Source organism: Suricata suricatta, chromosome 1 (assembly GCF_006229205.1).
Source record: "Suricata suricatta isolate VVHF042 chromosome 1, meerkat_22Aug2017_6uvM2_HiC, whole genome shotgun sequence".
Lineage (NCBI taxonomy): Eukaryota > Metazoa > Chordata > Mammalia > Carnivora > Herpestidae > Suricata > Suricata suricatta.
In genome coordinates this window covers 16403910-16419312 of record NC_043700.1, presented here as the reverse complement: position 1 = coordinate 16419312, position 15403 = coordinate 16403910, and the positions used below count along the sequence as shown (strand labels likewise).

The 15403-nt window shown below is 40.1% G+C and overlaps 1 long non-coding RNA gene across 1 annotated transcript; it reads right to left on the bottom strand.

Moving 5' to 3' along the window:
- Positions 1–11286: 11286 nt before the first annotated feature.
- Positions 11287–14320, bottom strand: LOC115285806. Its single transcript, XR_003905708.1, has 2 exons — positions 14262–14320; positions 11287–11553 (listed from the first exon to the last, which is right to left on the bottom strand). It is a non-coding gene; the product is annotated as an uncharacterized LOC115285806 (long non-coding RNA).
- Between the last annotated feature and the right edge of the window lie 1083 nt (positions 14321–15403).

The window sequence follows — 15403 nt, the reverse complement described above, 5'->3', positions numbered from 1 at the left end:
GAGCAAGTGAGCAAAGAAGCGAAGTCAAAGGAGAACTCTGCTCCAGAAGCGGTAGTAGTATTTTGCTCTTTCCAAGACAACAGAGGCAGGGATGGTGACTAGAGCTTGTGTTTGCACTGTCCAGGACCAGACCTGACCTCCACTGTCCCTTCCCAACAAGAGAGAGATTCCTGCCAGACTGTCCCAGAGGGAAGTGATGCTGTGGTTGTCATCGGCCACCTCCCTTGGTGCCTGCCCATTTCTCATGTCTGATTCTTTAGCTCTTCTGGAAATTCTGTGAATTATCCAAGATCCTTTTAATAAGATGCTTCCTGTTTAAAACAGCCAAAGTTGGCTTCTGTTTCTAGCCACAAAGTGCCCAGAGTAAAACAGGGAGATTTATTGGGCTCTTAAGCCATTAGTGTATTATTTCCTGGATGGTGCACTAAATTTATAACTTACATATATTTCTTAGGAACCAAAAGAAACTGGTAAAATAGAACCAGATTCATTATATTGAATAGATTGGTCTCATTCTAACACTGGGTTTCAGGTTGTCCTAGGAATTCCATTTAATAAGCCTGGAATAATCCCCTAAGTTAGAGTAATAAAAGAGAACCCCTTTTGGGCTGTTATATACTTGGGTTGAGTTTGAAACTTCCTGGAATTGGGTACAGTTCAGTCCAGATTCACTGGATCTTCCACAAGCAATCCAACGCCAATAAAGATTTGGGTCTTTGGTAGTCTAGCTAGGTTTTCATAGCTTTATTTTTGGTTAATTTCTGTTAAGGCAAAAATGGTACCTGGAATGAACACTCAGGTTATTCTCATTTTACCTATTACTGACTAACATAAACTGGGGGAATCTATGCCTTTCTCAAAGTATCCAATGTAAATTGTTTATATGCCACAGGAAATTTTGGTACAAAAATCTAAAACTATTCTCCTGTTTCAGTTAAGAATACACTCAGCTATGAGCGTGGAGTCTGTTTGAGATTCTCTTTATCCCTCTCTCTTTGCCCCCTCCCCCCTCAAAATAACTAAAAAAAAAAAAAAAGAATACACTCAACTGTGAAGAGCAGAAAACCGCACCACAGTAGCTTCAACAGTAAGTCATATATTAGATACAGCAATAAAGAGTCTAGACTAGTCCTTCACTTAGGAACGAGGAGCCTTCCAACTTCCTGTTCCACATTCTTAGCACATGGGTTTTTCTTCCTATGGCCATGGTTGCCAGATGCCCTGTATTTCTCAATATCACTTTCAGGTTCAAAGCAGGAAGAACATGCAGGGGGGGGTAAGGCAAAAGCCACTACTTGGAAAGGATTTATTTTTAAATATGAAAAATGAAATTCTCCCGGGAAATGTCTGCCTTTGTGTTATTACCTAGAACCATATTCATGGTCACTTTTAGCTGCAAGGAAAGCTGGAAATGCAGTATTTGCTTCCAGCTCCGTGGCATAAGAAGACAAGAAATGAAGGAGTTCTGATGAGTGTAAAATAAGTCGATCTGCAATATCCTCCATGCCTCGTGACACACGTCTGTGCCACGTGGACCCAGTGATTCCAAGGCCTTAATGGAAATGTGACCACATTTTGCGTTTTCTTTTGTTGTAATTTATTTACCCCATAAGTATACAAAGTAAATCATAGTTTTCATTTTGAAGCACAGAATCATTAACATTGTCTGTAGCTATTTGTTTATTTTATTGTAGATAATTTTCTGCATTGGTTATCTGTTGCTACATAGCAAGTTACACCGAAGTTAGCAGCTCAGAACAGCAAACATTTATTATCTCGTGGTTTTTGTGAATCAGGAATCCAGGGGTGGCCCAGTCAACTCCCTTCTTGAAGGTATTTCTCGAGGCTGCAGTCACGCCCGTTAGCAGTGCCCACAGCCTCGTCTAAAGGCTCAACTCGGGGAGGACTGGCTTTCAGTCTCATTCACATGGTCCCTGGCAGAATTCTCCTTCCCTCTGGATGTTGCAAAAGGCCTCCTTTGCTTCCTCGCCACCTGGGCCTCTTTCAGAGTGCTGCTCGCGGCATGATGCCTCGTTTCCCTCCGAGGAAGCGGATGCAAGATAGAAACCACAGTTTCTTTGTAAGCTCATCTTGGAGTGATTTCCCATAACCTTTGCATGTTCTGTGTTAGAGGACAGGCACGAGGTCCAGTCCACACCCAGCGAGAGAAGTACGTTGTGCAGTAAATACCAGGAGGCAGGTTTCTTGGAGGCCATGTGAGAGGTTGCCTACCACACTGCATATATAGTTCAGCAATCAGTTGGGTATTTTATGACACCTATACTTGGGCGCTATTCTAAGTAACTCCTATATTACCTGATTATAATTTGGATGCACTGAGAGGAATCTGGTATTTTAGTTGGAAACTGATTTAAGAAAATATTAAATTCTAAGTTCAGTTAAATTTTGCTTAAATAATTCTTCAAAAAGCTACTAAGTAGATTTCACTCTAGTCCTTGCCTAAACTTATAGAAGAGATTGCATTCTTAATTATACTAACTCTTAAATACTTTTAGAAATGTTATTACTGTGTATCTTTTTTATTGTATTTTCAAATTTGATATTAACAAATGCTGTTGACTGGACATGTCTGTCCTGTGTTACGATTTTGTTTGGTTTTACCACTTCTAAATTTCTTTATTGTTTTTGTGTGGTTTTCTATTTAGACAGACCTGTCATCTGCCAATCAATGAGACTGCTGTTGCTTTCCTTCTGGTTCTTTATCTTATTTGTTTTTCTTATTTTCTTGCATTACCAAATACCTCCAATATTATGTTAAACATTTGCAGTAATAGGGGAAATCTTCTTATTTCCTTTTTCCATTTTTAAAGACTATAAAACTAAAGCTTTTCCAATAGCTATGATCATTGCTGAAGATTATTTACTTTAATAGAATGCCTGATATTGAAATGCATTATATTCTTTGGGAAAGAAATACATGCAATTATTATGTATTTTTAACATGTTATTAGATGTAATTGAGTTTGGAAGCTTTTTGTCAAATAAGATAGAGATCTTTTCCTTGAGAGTTACTTAACTTCTGTTTCAAATACACTTTTCAAACTGTTTGGTCTTGGAACTCTTTTAGTTATTTGATTACATTTTATTTTCTTCCCCGATAGTTGTCTCATTCAAGTTTTAATTTAATCCTGTAATAATTTTAGTATTATGTATAACTCGAGAAATTCACCCACTTCATCTTAGTTTTCAAATTTTTGGTAATTCTGTTGTTTATGATCTATTTTTGTTGTACTTTGATCTCTTTATTACATATGGTTATTTGTAGGTATTTTAAAGTTATATTTTGGTTATCAATCCCTAATTTTATGGGTTTGACTTTATAGAATATGAGACTGCATTTGTAAATATCCACATATGTGCAGTAAGAACATACATTCTATGTTTCTGGAATACGAAATTCTGTATACATCTGTTGATTTAGGTTTATTGATCACAGAGTTTTTCCAGATCTTCTAAATCTTTCTCTTTTTATTTTTTGTCTTAGTGATCAGCTGATCAAAGGTGTGTTTCCAACTCCAACTGCAATTGATGATTTTGCTACTTTTCCCTCATAATGTATCTCTCTTCATAATATGGAGAGATGTATATACTTTCCCATCATTGCTGTTTTTTTTATCTCCCATTTCTTTTTCTAATATAAGTGATATTCATTTTTTACTTATATAGTTTGACAGCTTAAGTTTGTTTTTTCCATTACTAAAGTTAATGATAGTTTCATACATTTTTAACTAATTACTTTCAGTCTTTCTGTTTCATTTTAGTTATCTCCTGCTGACAGTGTCTTATGGCATCTTATTTTCCCCGAGTCTCTCTGAGATTTAATGTGCATGTTTAATCTCTTTACATTTACTTTAGCTATTGTCATATTATGATTTATTATGGTGAGCCTATTTCATATTTTCTATGTATCATCCCTTCTTTTTGTTTTGTTTTGTTTTCATTTCCGCTGTTCATTGATAAGATTTTTCCTTTTGGTATAAAAATGAAAATTCATTGTCTTTTTTTTGGCTGGTTTCTGCTAATGTGTTCAGTCTTACACTTCATTCTTCTCTCTTTTTTCCCCTTGAACAAGACACAAGGGGACCTTAGCCTGCTATCAGTCTTCTAATCTCTGTTTATTCCCTACCTCTTAACATATATTGGTATGATCTAAAACTTTCTATCTAGTTTGTCACAGAGTTATATTATACAGTGCCGTTACCATTAGCCGCTTATGGCTACTCACATTTAAATTCATTAAAATTAATTAAAATAGATGCACCTGGGTGGCTCAGTCAGTTAAGCATCCAACTTCAGCTCAGGTCATGATCTCACAGTTTATGGGTTTTGAGCCCTGTGTCGGACTCTGTGCTGACAGCCCAGAGCCTGGAGCCTGCTTCGGATTCTGTGTCTCCCCTTCTCTCTGCCCCTACCCTGTTCATGCTCTGTCTCTCTCTGTCTCTCAGTAATAAATAAATGATAAAAAAAATTTTAATTAAGGAAAATAAAATTCAGTTCCTTGGCCACACTCGCCACACTTTACACCTTAATAGCCATATATAGTCAAGGATTATTGTATTGCACGTGCCAATGGAATGTTCTCATCAAGACTAAAAGTCTGTAGGACAGCACAGATGTAGACACATGCAAATAATCACACACACTTTTTTTGCCATTGCTTATTTCTTTCTGAATCCACGTGTCTTCTTTATAGAGAACCTTCTATGGAATGTTTTCTCTAAGGTCTTCTGCATCTTTGTGTATGTGTAGCTCAGAATGTCTTCATTTTTTCTCAGTCTACTGTTTAAATAATAGCTGAGTCGTATAAAATTTGAGGTTTGAGATTATTTTCCTTCAATATTATTTAGAAGTCACTTTAATATTCTACAGGGGCCACTGAGAAGTTTGATGTCAATTAATTTATAATGTTATTTTCTCTAGATGCTTTTAGCAAATTTGACTTTTATATTTATATGAGTCAAGATTTAGAGTTTACTTCATCAGTGTTGTCTATTGATTTATGAGTCCTTCTGATCTGACTCTTCTATTTTTAATTCTCAGTCATTATTTCAATAACAACAACAATTCTCTGCCCCATTTCATCTTATCTAATAGGTCAGGTTGACCTATTTCTATCCTCTCCTTATGTTGTAGATTTTCTTAGGTAGATTCCATCTCTCTGTCCTTTTATTGCATGTTCCAGGAAAATTCTCTTACTAAATCCTTGATCTCACTGATTTATTCTTTGACTATATCCATTCTGCTAGTATACGTTTTATTCTTAACTCCATTCGATCCTTTTTTTCACTGATTATTTCTGCTTCATATTTGCAGTATCTCCTCCCCCTCCTCTCTGAAGATATGCATCATATTGATTTTACATTGTTTTTTGGGAGGGGCATTAATTCACCTCCCTCTTAAAGGGTCCTTCAGTACCTATTTGTCTTTTAAATGGCTAGTGTTCTTGGGATGCCTGCGTGGCTCAGTTGGTTAGGTGTCTGACTTCAGCTCAGGTCATGATCTCTCATGCAGTTTGCAGTTTGTGAGTTCAATCCCTGCAATGAGCTCTGTGCTGACAGCTCAGAGCCTGGAGTCTGCTTCAGATTCTGTGTCTCCCTCTCTTTCTCTCTCTGCCCCTCCATTGCTTGTGCTCTGTTTGTCTGTCTGTCTTTCTCTCTCTCAAGAATAAACCCTTAAAAAAAGTTAAAGAAAATAAAGAACTAGTATTCTTCATCAGATATCTTTTTGCCCCCTACCAATATCACTCAAAAACTTTTAGGACTGTTGATTACCTTAGCTAGTAGTAGAGGGGGTACTGATGAAACCTTAGACCTAGCGTGTCTTCTCTTCCAGGTGCGTTTAGGAGGTACAGAAATGACTTAGAAGAGCCACTACTATTGCAAATCTGGAAGACTTTATTTCCACACAAGCCCCAGTCCTGCCCCCCACTGAGATCCCCATTTCTTCTACGTACACACTGCTTTTTCTGGAGTCTGCTTCCCTCTGTTGTAATGATCTTGTACTGTAAGCAAGGAGAAGGCGCCGGCCTCTCCACTTGAGATGGAAGCTGTCAGTGTTCATGTTAACTGCCTCATCCCCTGGTGTTGGCACAAGGCTGCTGTGTCCCCTCCCTACAGGGCAATGGGGAAAACAATGATTTCTTTTTTATTGGGGGCAATGTAGAATAAAGAGATAAGGACACTTAGAACACTCCTTTCTCAGCAGCCCCTCGGTAGTGGAATCTGGTTCTCTTCAGGTCTGAACTGCTATCCTCTTCTCAGAAATCCTGATATGCTTTGTTACCACTAGAATTGTACTGATTCATTTTTCTTTTTTTTTTTCTCTATCTTTTTTTTTTTTTTTAGAGAGAGAGATAGAGCATGAGTAGAGGGGAAGGAGCATAGGGAGAGACAGAATCCCAAGTAAGCCCCACGCTCAGCCTGACCCGGGTCTTAATCCCAAGACCCTGGGATCATGACCTAGGCCAAAATCAAGAGTCAGATGCTTAACTGACTGAGCCACCAGGTGCCCCCTGATTCATTTTTCAGTCATTCTTCTTGTTACTTGTGTAGTGTTTCTTGGTTGAGCTTGGAGAAGGGCCAGCTTCCATAGTAGTTTGCTGTCTTGTCCAGAAATCTTAGTATGTTGGTCAAAAAGTTTATACTCCGACTGGATTCAGACATGGCATAGACCCAAGTGAACCCAGAACAAGTGATGCTTTAATGTAAAAAGTTTCCAGGAAATAAAATACTCTACAACTTGGGAGGAAATTTATATATCCCCATATTCATTGAAAGCTGAACCAGGGAAAAACTCCACTTGGAAAAAGCCTGAAATGACCTAAAAATTCTTAGCTTCTCTTATTTCAGATTTTGAAACCAAAACTATTTATATTTTTTTCCCAAATTATAAACACAGAATACTGTTGCAGCCCTCCTAAAACAAACCTCTATCTATATCCTCACAGTCAAAATGGTAGACATAAATTATTGGCAATCAAAGATACAACTAGTACTAACCTATCAACAAAGTTTTATACTTTTATTAATAAATTTTAACTGATATTTATGTGCCAGGCATTTCCAAGTGTATAATCTGTTATGTTTTGGGCCTCTACCTTGAGAAGCATCTTTAGAGACAAAGAAAGTTGAACAGACATTGTGACTTGTCCGAAGTCACCCAGGTAATAAATGCTGCAGCTGAGGCTAAAATCCAGGTGGAATTCTCTTTTTTACTGCCTGACTGGCATTTATGTTGTGCAAATGACCTTAGGATACATATCATAATAAGGGCAGTTTCTCAGGAAATATTTACACCTGTCAAAAAGCCGTCTTCGATGTACACCTGGAACCCATGTACTTTGGCTTGATATTTTACTCATTTTTTAAATCTTAATGCTTTCTTTTAATCTACATGTAATTTTAGAAACATATTGCTACCTCTCTGGGGGTGCACATGTGGTCGTTTCAGGACGAAGTCATACAAACGCAGCACCTGCGCTCTGGTTTCCCCCATGTGGGTATTAGTCAGGGGGTTCTTATGTAAGCTGTAAGTAGGAGTCTTCTCTACAGTTTAGGGATGGGAACAGAGTCTCGGATGAATCTAAGTAGTAGCTTTTCAAGGAATTATTTAAGGACTATTTCACCAAGTTCAGAATTTAAAAATATATATTTAAAAATATATAAAACATATATTCAAATGTATATATATTCTTAAGCCAGGTGCCAACTGTAACACTAGATTCTTCTCAGCATATCCAGTTTATAGCCAGGTGACTCTCCTCTGAGTTATGCAATTTGGAGCCAGTTTTAGTTTCATAATAACACCTAATGAACCAAATTAAATAAATATACATTTACATACTGTGTACACCCAAACATTAAGGTCAGCGATTTTTCCCTAAAAAAAAAAAATTGTACCTCGGAAAATAATGAATCCTACAACTTGAGGGTGCCGTATCTATTACTTTATTAGGAACAAAATATGGTTTATGGCAGACAAATTTTACTAAAATGACCTCTATCACTGCTAGTTTTTGATGTTTATGGAAGTCAACTTTCAGAATTTGTTAAAGAAATCTTTTTGAATGGATATCATCTTTATTTCTTGAAATATATGACCAATTACAAGTGAACATTGTAAATATAGATTTTAAAAGGTGAACGAAAAAAAATTTTTTTTTTTTTAATTCCAGTACAGTTAACAGATAGTGTTATATTAGTCTCAGGTGTGTGAAGTAGTGAGTCAGTAATTCTATACAGTAAATGAACTCTTAATCCTCTTCACCTATTTTACCCCTCCCTGCACCCTCCTCCCCTCTGGTAACCACCAGTTGGTTCTCTATAGTTAAGAGTCTGGGGGAGGGGGGGTTTGTTGGTCTCCTTTATTTCTTTGTTCATTGTTTTATGTCTTAAATTCCACATATGAGTGAAATCATATGGTATTTTCCTTTCTCTGTCTTTTTTCACTTAGCTTTATACCTTCTAAATCCATCCATGTGTTGCAAATGGCAGGAGAAAATGAAACCACTAATTCAAAAAGATACGCGTACCCCTATGTTTACTGCAGCATAATTTACAGTAGCCAAGATATGGAAGCAACCACAGTGTCCAGTGTTAGATGAATGGGTAAAGAAAACGTGGTGTATATATATATATATATATATATATATATATACATATACGCACACACACATACACAATGAAAAATAATAACTCTTAATGTTATGTGAATGGACATCTATGGCGTAGAATAACATTTCCAACGATAACATCATAGCTAATTCAAAACTACCACTTCTTAAAAATGGATGGAATATGACACAGAAAATAGGAGAGGGCCCAAAACTAGCTGTGGTGATGGCAAAAATCTCCTATTTAAATATCTACACGACAAGTTGGACTGAATTATTTTACAGAAGTTAGAAGTGGAAAAAAATACTGCTCATTTGTTATATTAGGTAATAATAGGATTTTAAATGTGTAGAGAATACTAGATTTATTATTTATTTTTAGAGAGTTGATTAGTTTACCTGCATCCCCAAATATCCGTTTGTTCAGGTTAGAAAAAGAAATTCAAGGATCAAAGAATGCTTTGTATTCAAGGGCAGCAAATATTTGGGCATCTGCACTAAATCTCCAAATCTCTGCCATCTACCGAGTGATGGAGTTCAGCCCAGCAAAATGAGCTTTCGTGCCAAATGCCCTAGAAGCAGCAGTTACTCTGAGTGATCGTGTAGGAAGAGTAAACACAGTCAGGTGCAGGACCTTTCTGCAGGTTTCCCAGGAAAATCCTTTGATTCACCTCACTGAACAAATGTACTTGCAATATTAATTATGTGGTTGTAAATAAAAAATATTTCAATTAAATTTAAATAAAAGAAAAGGAAATATTCAAGCAATGACCATCCAAAATGGGATATTGATGCTTGCTGGGTATATCATTTCCTCAGGAGCAAAGAAACATCATTGACAGGGAGATTCTTCCCACTTACCTGAAACAAGAGAATCTAGGTTTGAAGACTAGGTAGGAAATCTCACTTTTACATCAAAGTCAGCAATCAATAGAACCAAGATGAAATTCACAAGTGTGATCTGTAACATTTCTCAAAAAGATTAATGATTGAGGCTCTAAGAACCTTGTGACAAAAACATCAGAAAACCACCTGCTAATACATCATGGCCAATAAAATAAAGCCTAAAATCAACCTTATAAAATTAGGTCAGCCAGCACAACTTCATCCAGCCCCACTCAACCTTTCCAAGATTTTTTCAGCAAAATATCATACCATAGCCTAGCTGGGAGCTTCTTAACCTCGGCGCTGTTGTTGTTTAAGGCCCACTAATCCTTAATTGGGGGTGGGGGCTGTCCTGTGCATGGTAGGATGTTGAGCGGCATCGCCGGCCTCCACCTACTCCACGCCACAGCATGCGCATCCCAGCTGTGGTACCCCAGAACATCTCTAGATCCTGCCGAATGTCCCATCTGGGGGGAAATCACCCCTAGTTAAGGACAACCTCCCGAACCCTCGTATGTTCAATAGTAGAATGTCTGTAATGGCTGCACCTGTATTTTCTGGCTAGGCATTTTCAAATAAGAAAAATATGGGATGATGAGGAAAATGTTGGCATTAATGTTATGGGTGGGAATGAAGACAACAGAGGCTACTGTAGATGGTGTCTCCTTCTCCCTTCTCCGCTGGGGTCTTATAACGCCTTCAGCAGAAAGCGAACCCAAGTCACCTTAAGTCCTGAGCAAAAAACTAGTTCACCCCCAACCTGTGTACACCTGGACCCTGGCAAGCTTCCTGCATCTGGCCTCACAATGTTTCCAAATGGCTGCATTCTCAATTTTACCCAAGAGTCCTGGAGTCAATTTTCAGAGCAGGGCTGGAGCTGCCCTTCTGTCCATCTGTTCTACTAACCATGAACCCGTGTTCCCTCCCTCAAAGGTGTTCTGTCAAACATCCCTAAATAGCAAGTATCACAGGTCCGTCCAGCCTTCCTTCAGATCCATACCAACGATGATTAAAGCCTCTATCTATGATTCTGTGCTTCTCCAATCTTCACGCTTAACCCCAGTAACACAAACACGACCCTCCCCAGAAAAAGGATCTGTGACACTTAGCACTCATAGACTTTGCTCTTGTGTCTCATCGAGGTGTTAAGAAAAGAGAGTCAATGTCACATGGACTTTATCGGTTCTGCTTGCCTTTTCTTTTCCAAGTTCACGAAATTGAAAGCCGTTTAATTAAAATCAAGTGGTCTGAGCTAACCTCCCACATCTCTCTCCATCTGTGGAGTATTTGCTTCCAGATATACTCAGGCTGTTCCAATTTTTCTGGGTTGACACTGGTCCAGTTCACCCCCACTGTAGTGTCAAACACAGAAGCAAGTAACACTTTTCCAAAGAGAGTTATCTCTTTGATATGGGAGTCCTTACTTTCCCCCAGCTGTCCATTTTCAGAGAGGACTTCTGTTCTATACTTTTCCCTCTTTCACTGGAAAAATACATCTAAGAAAGTTCCAATTTCGTAATTATGGTGCTCATCTTTTTCTGAAATTCACTGATGTTAAGTTGGTAAATTATAATTTTGCCAGCAAGGTAGGGCGAAGGCTTATTTGAGTTTGATCACAAATGTGACTTCTTTTTCTTCTTGGCCCTCTTCCCTCTTCAAGCAAAGACCATTGATTGCAAGCTCCTTGAAGCAAACGCCCTGTCTTCCTTCCCCGTCTCCCCTGCAATGCCCAATTCACTGCTGTGAGCATAATAAAAATGTAATATGAATTTCTTGGATTGAACTGAATTTTATTTTTAACACAAGGCTGGCTGCTTCAGTTCTGCCTCTCCCGGAGATGCCTTCCTGCAGTCGCCTCAGATGCTGACTCCTCAGTCACTGATTGCCTTTGTCGTGAGGGCTGCTGAGTGGGTTGGTGGTTTTCTAAAGTGGACACCTGTCTCTCAGAGACAGAGCTGAGTCACATCACTTCACAGGCGGCTGCCGGGCACTGCGATGTTAACTCGGAGTCATGATCAGCCTGAGCAGGAATCCTTCTGGAAGTATAACAGCGAAGGGGATAAATTCTACATTTTTCTTCCTAGTGTTCCGGTGCCCCCTTGGACATTGCAAGTTCTCCACATCCTTGTACGATTTCTTGAAGGCTTATTAGCCTTCCTGCAGAACGACGTTGCATCATTTTTCAGATGGTTAGAAAGTGACAGGAACAGCAAGAGCTGCCATTCCCAGTGACCTTAATTTGCTACCACTGTAGAGATTGGCTAAGGACCCGGCACCTGCTAAGCTAGGAGACACAGCTGTTCTGCATCCTGGCTCACCCTAAATAATTACATATCTGAAATTTCACTGCACTTAAAGGCATTCAAAGATTTTGTGAGTATGTGTTGTGTCTTCTCTCATTAACGTGGCCTCTGAGCATCCTGCACTTTTGTTTTGATGTACCAGACTCATTATTATATAAACATTACATTTGCTTTTTTGCTGTTAAGCCCAGTTTATAACCCCCCCCACCCCACCCCCCAAATCTTGTGTGATAGATTGGAATTATGCCTACTTCAGAGCATCTGTAATGCAGGCAAGTCTTTTATGGATTTTTAATCTAACAAACCAGATAGAAAGGCAATTCAGGGACTAGAATTTTACAACCAAGTAAATATGAATTTGTTAAATCTGTAAGTGCCAGCACTCTGCAGTGCATTTGGATACAAACAAAAGATAAACCAAGCTCTTTCCTGAAGATCTCTAGTGCTGTTTCTGTGTAGATTTCATAATGTTGCATGTATTCAACTCTCTTATCACTTCCCAAAGTGACTTACGAGGGATCTATTCATTCATCACAAGCCAGAAGGAGCAAAGTGTTGTGAGAATGTGTAGCGGCAGGTGTCATACACTGCTATGGGAGTGCAAGCTAGCGCAGATTCTTTGCAAAACATTTTAGCATCATCTGACAAACTTGAAAATCCACATACACTGTGACCCAAATCTTCCCCTCCAGGGTGTGTTTCCTTGAGAAAGTTCCCCACGTGCACAGGACACGTGTCCAGAATGTCCACAGCGGCATTATTTTTAATGGAAAACAAAGACTCAGAGAACAACACAACTATCCACTGACAAAGGGAATGGATAATTCAATTGCATGTTAAAAGAAATGTCTGCCCAATTCTGTCCGTGGGCTGACACACTTGACTGCTGCCTGACCCTAAGCCTCCATGACTCATCCCCAACCTTGCGGAGAACTGGACCAGATCTAATGCCTGCCCCAGATCCATCAGGCCAGGATAATAACCCATGCCAGGAATGGCTTCTCAATTCCCTTCTGTGTTCCATTAAAAAGTGCCTTTCAGAATCCTAACTTATTTGGAAGGCGTTTTCAGAAAGACTAAATTCACGCAAGAATAATGCTGCTCTAAAAATTAAATTCACACTCAATGCCTACTGCTCGTAATCCTTGGTTATTCTTCAACATGTATTATACTCACTCAGGATAGCAGTGTAAGTGAATGAGCTGTAGAACATATGCCATAGGAAATCTGTCTTACAAACATAATCATGTATTGCTTAGGAATACATGCATATATGCATATGTGTGTATACATGTACAAGCATATGTGTGTTATGTGTGTGTATGTATATATACACATATATGTATATACATAAGAATGATTGACACAAAATAAAGAGTGAACAATAGACAGCATCTCCAGTTATCTTCATCCAGGGGCCAGACATGTGAACAAAGGAGCCCCAGGGATGTTCCAGAGTAGTCTTTTCAAAGCCAGGGCACTAATTACTGTAGCATAGGATCATTATCAAGATGAAATAGCATAGTGTGTGCAGGATCCTGGCATACTACCTTGAACATAGGTGGCTGCTCCGTAAACTATAGCCAAGTAGCAACATCCTGAGATACCAAGGGCTCAGATGGGTACAGTACGTTTCACGCACAGGATCCTGTTTCTCAAACTGTGGTCAGTCTGATTACCCAGCCAAAACCCCTGGGGTGCTTTTAACAATGCAATGGTGGGCCTCATTGCAAACCTACAGAATAGAGCCTCTATAGGTGGGGCCAGCGAATCTGCATTTTACTAAAGTTTTTCTGTGATTCTTCAGCAGTAAAAGATTAAAACCCACAAGCTTAGAGATTCAAATTCAGTTGTCTATGAGGTAGCCTGAGAAAGGATATAAAAAGATTGAGAAGTAGAGGCAATGCTTCTACCTGAAATTTCAACGAATAATAATTATGCATACTACTGACTTATTGAGTATGTGCTATGTGGTAGATAAAATAAGCACAGTATATATTTCTAATAAAATTCCTGAGCAGTGTTACTCCCCGTATTTATACAGGTGGGGACAGTGAAGTTCAGAGCTGTTCAGCGCCTGCCTTCGGACATAATTCTAGTAACTAAGGAGAAGAGGCAGGATCTCGAGCCACGGCTGAACTACTCTGTCTATAAAGATGTATGCCATTGGATCCTAAGGCTACTATTAGGGATGACAAGGCTATATTTACATTTATGTATGTCCTAAGGGGCCACAAGGTAGCATTAGTACAGGAAAGCCCAGCGGTGTCTGCAGGGAATTCTTTCCTTGCGACAACTGTTCTCTCTCAGAGCTGTGATCCCTGAACGAGCCCACGCACCCATTTCCTATCGGCCACACCTACGGGGTACCGGAAACAAGCGAATACCCATAAAAATCAGCATTAATGTTGAATACACTCTCTAGCTGTCCCCAGCATTACTTCAGATGGAGTTTCTGGTTGTCCGATTAGCAAGGTTGGTGATCTGTCTTCCATTCTGGGACTCACAGGACGTCAGATTCTGTTATGACCCAATAAGCAGAGCAACGCTCAGACTCTCAGGGCCTGAGCTCGGAGCCAGAGGAGCCTGGTTCCGTGACAGGTCCGGTCTGCTTAGGGCAGGAGTGAGCAGGGAAGCCAGTGCAGTTAAGGTTAGCGTCCTGAGGGACGCGGTGCCTGAGGCTGAAGAAGCCCAGGCTTCACTCCCCACTTCCCGCTGGGCACCGCCACCAACATGGGGCCTGGGGCTGCAGGCCAGAGCGAGCCCCTCCGTGTTCTGAGTCGACCATCCCTTCCGGCTTCAGGCCTGACCGCTGGCTCTGTGGCCAGAGGGAGTAGGTGCTCGGAGATGCCATAGGAAAGGACCATGTCCCTCTGGACGGGGAAGCCACAGAAACATGACAACAGCCGAATACCCCCTGAGAGCGCTTAGCCGGAAAATCATTTCCAAACGGACACTTCCTGTTGTAGGATGTATAAGACGCAGGCGTGCCCGGGGATGAATGGGAGGCAGGAAAAGGAGAAGGCGTGAGCTGAGGTCTCTCCACACTCTCAGGTCACCCACAACACACACTGCACTTGATCTACACTAATTCCCACGGCTGTTGGTTCTCTCTCTGGCCTCCCTTCACCTCGCTCAGCCAGGCTTCCCCGCCAGGCATCTGAGCGGCTGATGAAGTTCCGGATCTGATGTCTCCACAGAAGGAGCCCTGGGGGCTGGGAGAGAGACGCTGCCTTTACTAACAGCCAATCACTAACTGTGTCACTAACATAGCCAGTACAGTGTTTTCTTTCTGCGTGTTTCGTGTGCAAACATGTTTCTGTCATCTCTGAGCATTCCCCAAAGAACGCCTCTGGGGAAGGAATGAGGGCCAGTCTGATGTCCCAGTCCAGTCCCTAGTGTACTTTCAGATTTTCTTATCACAGAAGGCCAATTACAGGGCTGTGGTTTTCCCACGAGAAGCTCGTGGTGTCTTTCTAGTGACTTCACATTCTCTGAGCTAATTTTAGCGGTTGAGTACTCTTTCCTTAAAAGCACTGCTCTCCCCACCCCTGTACATTTGTGGTCTGGGAATAAGAAGTAT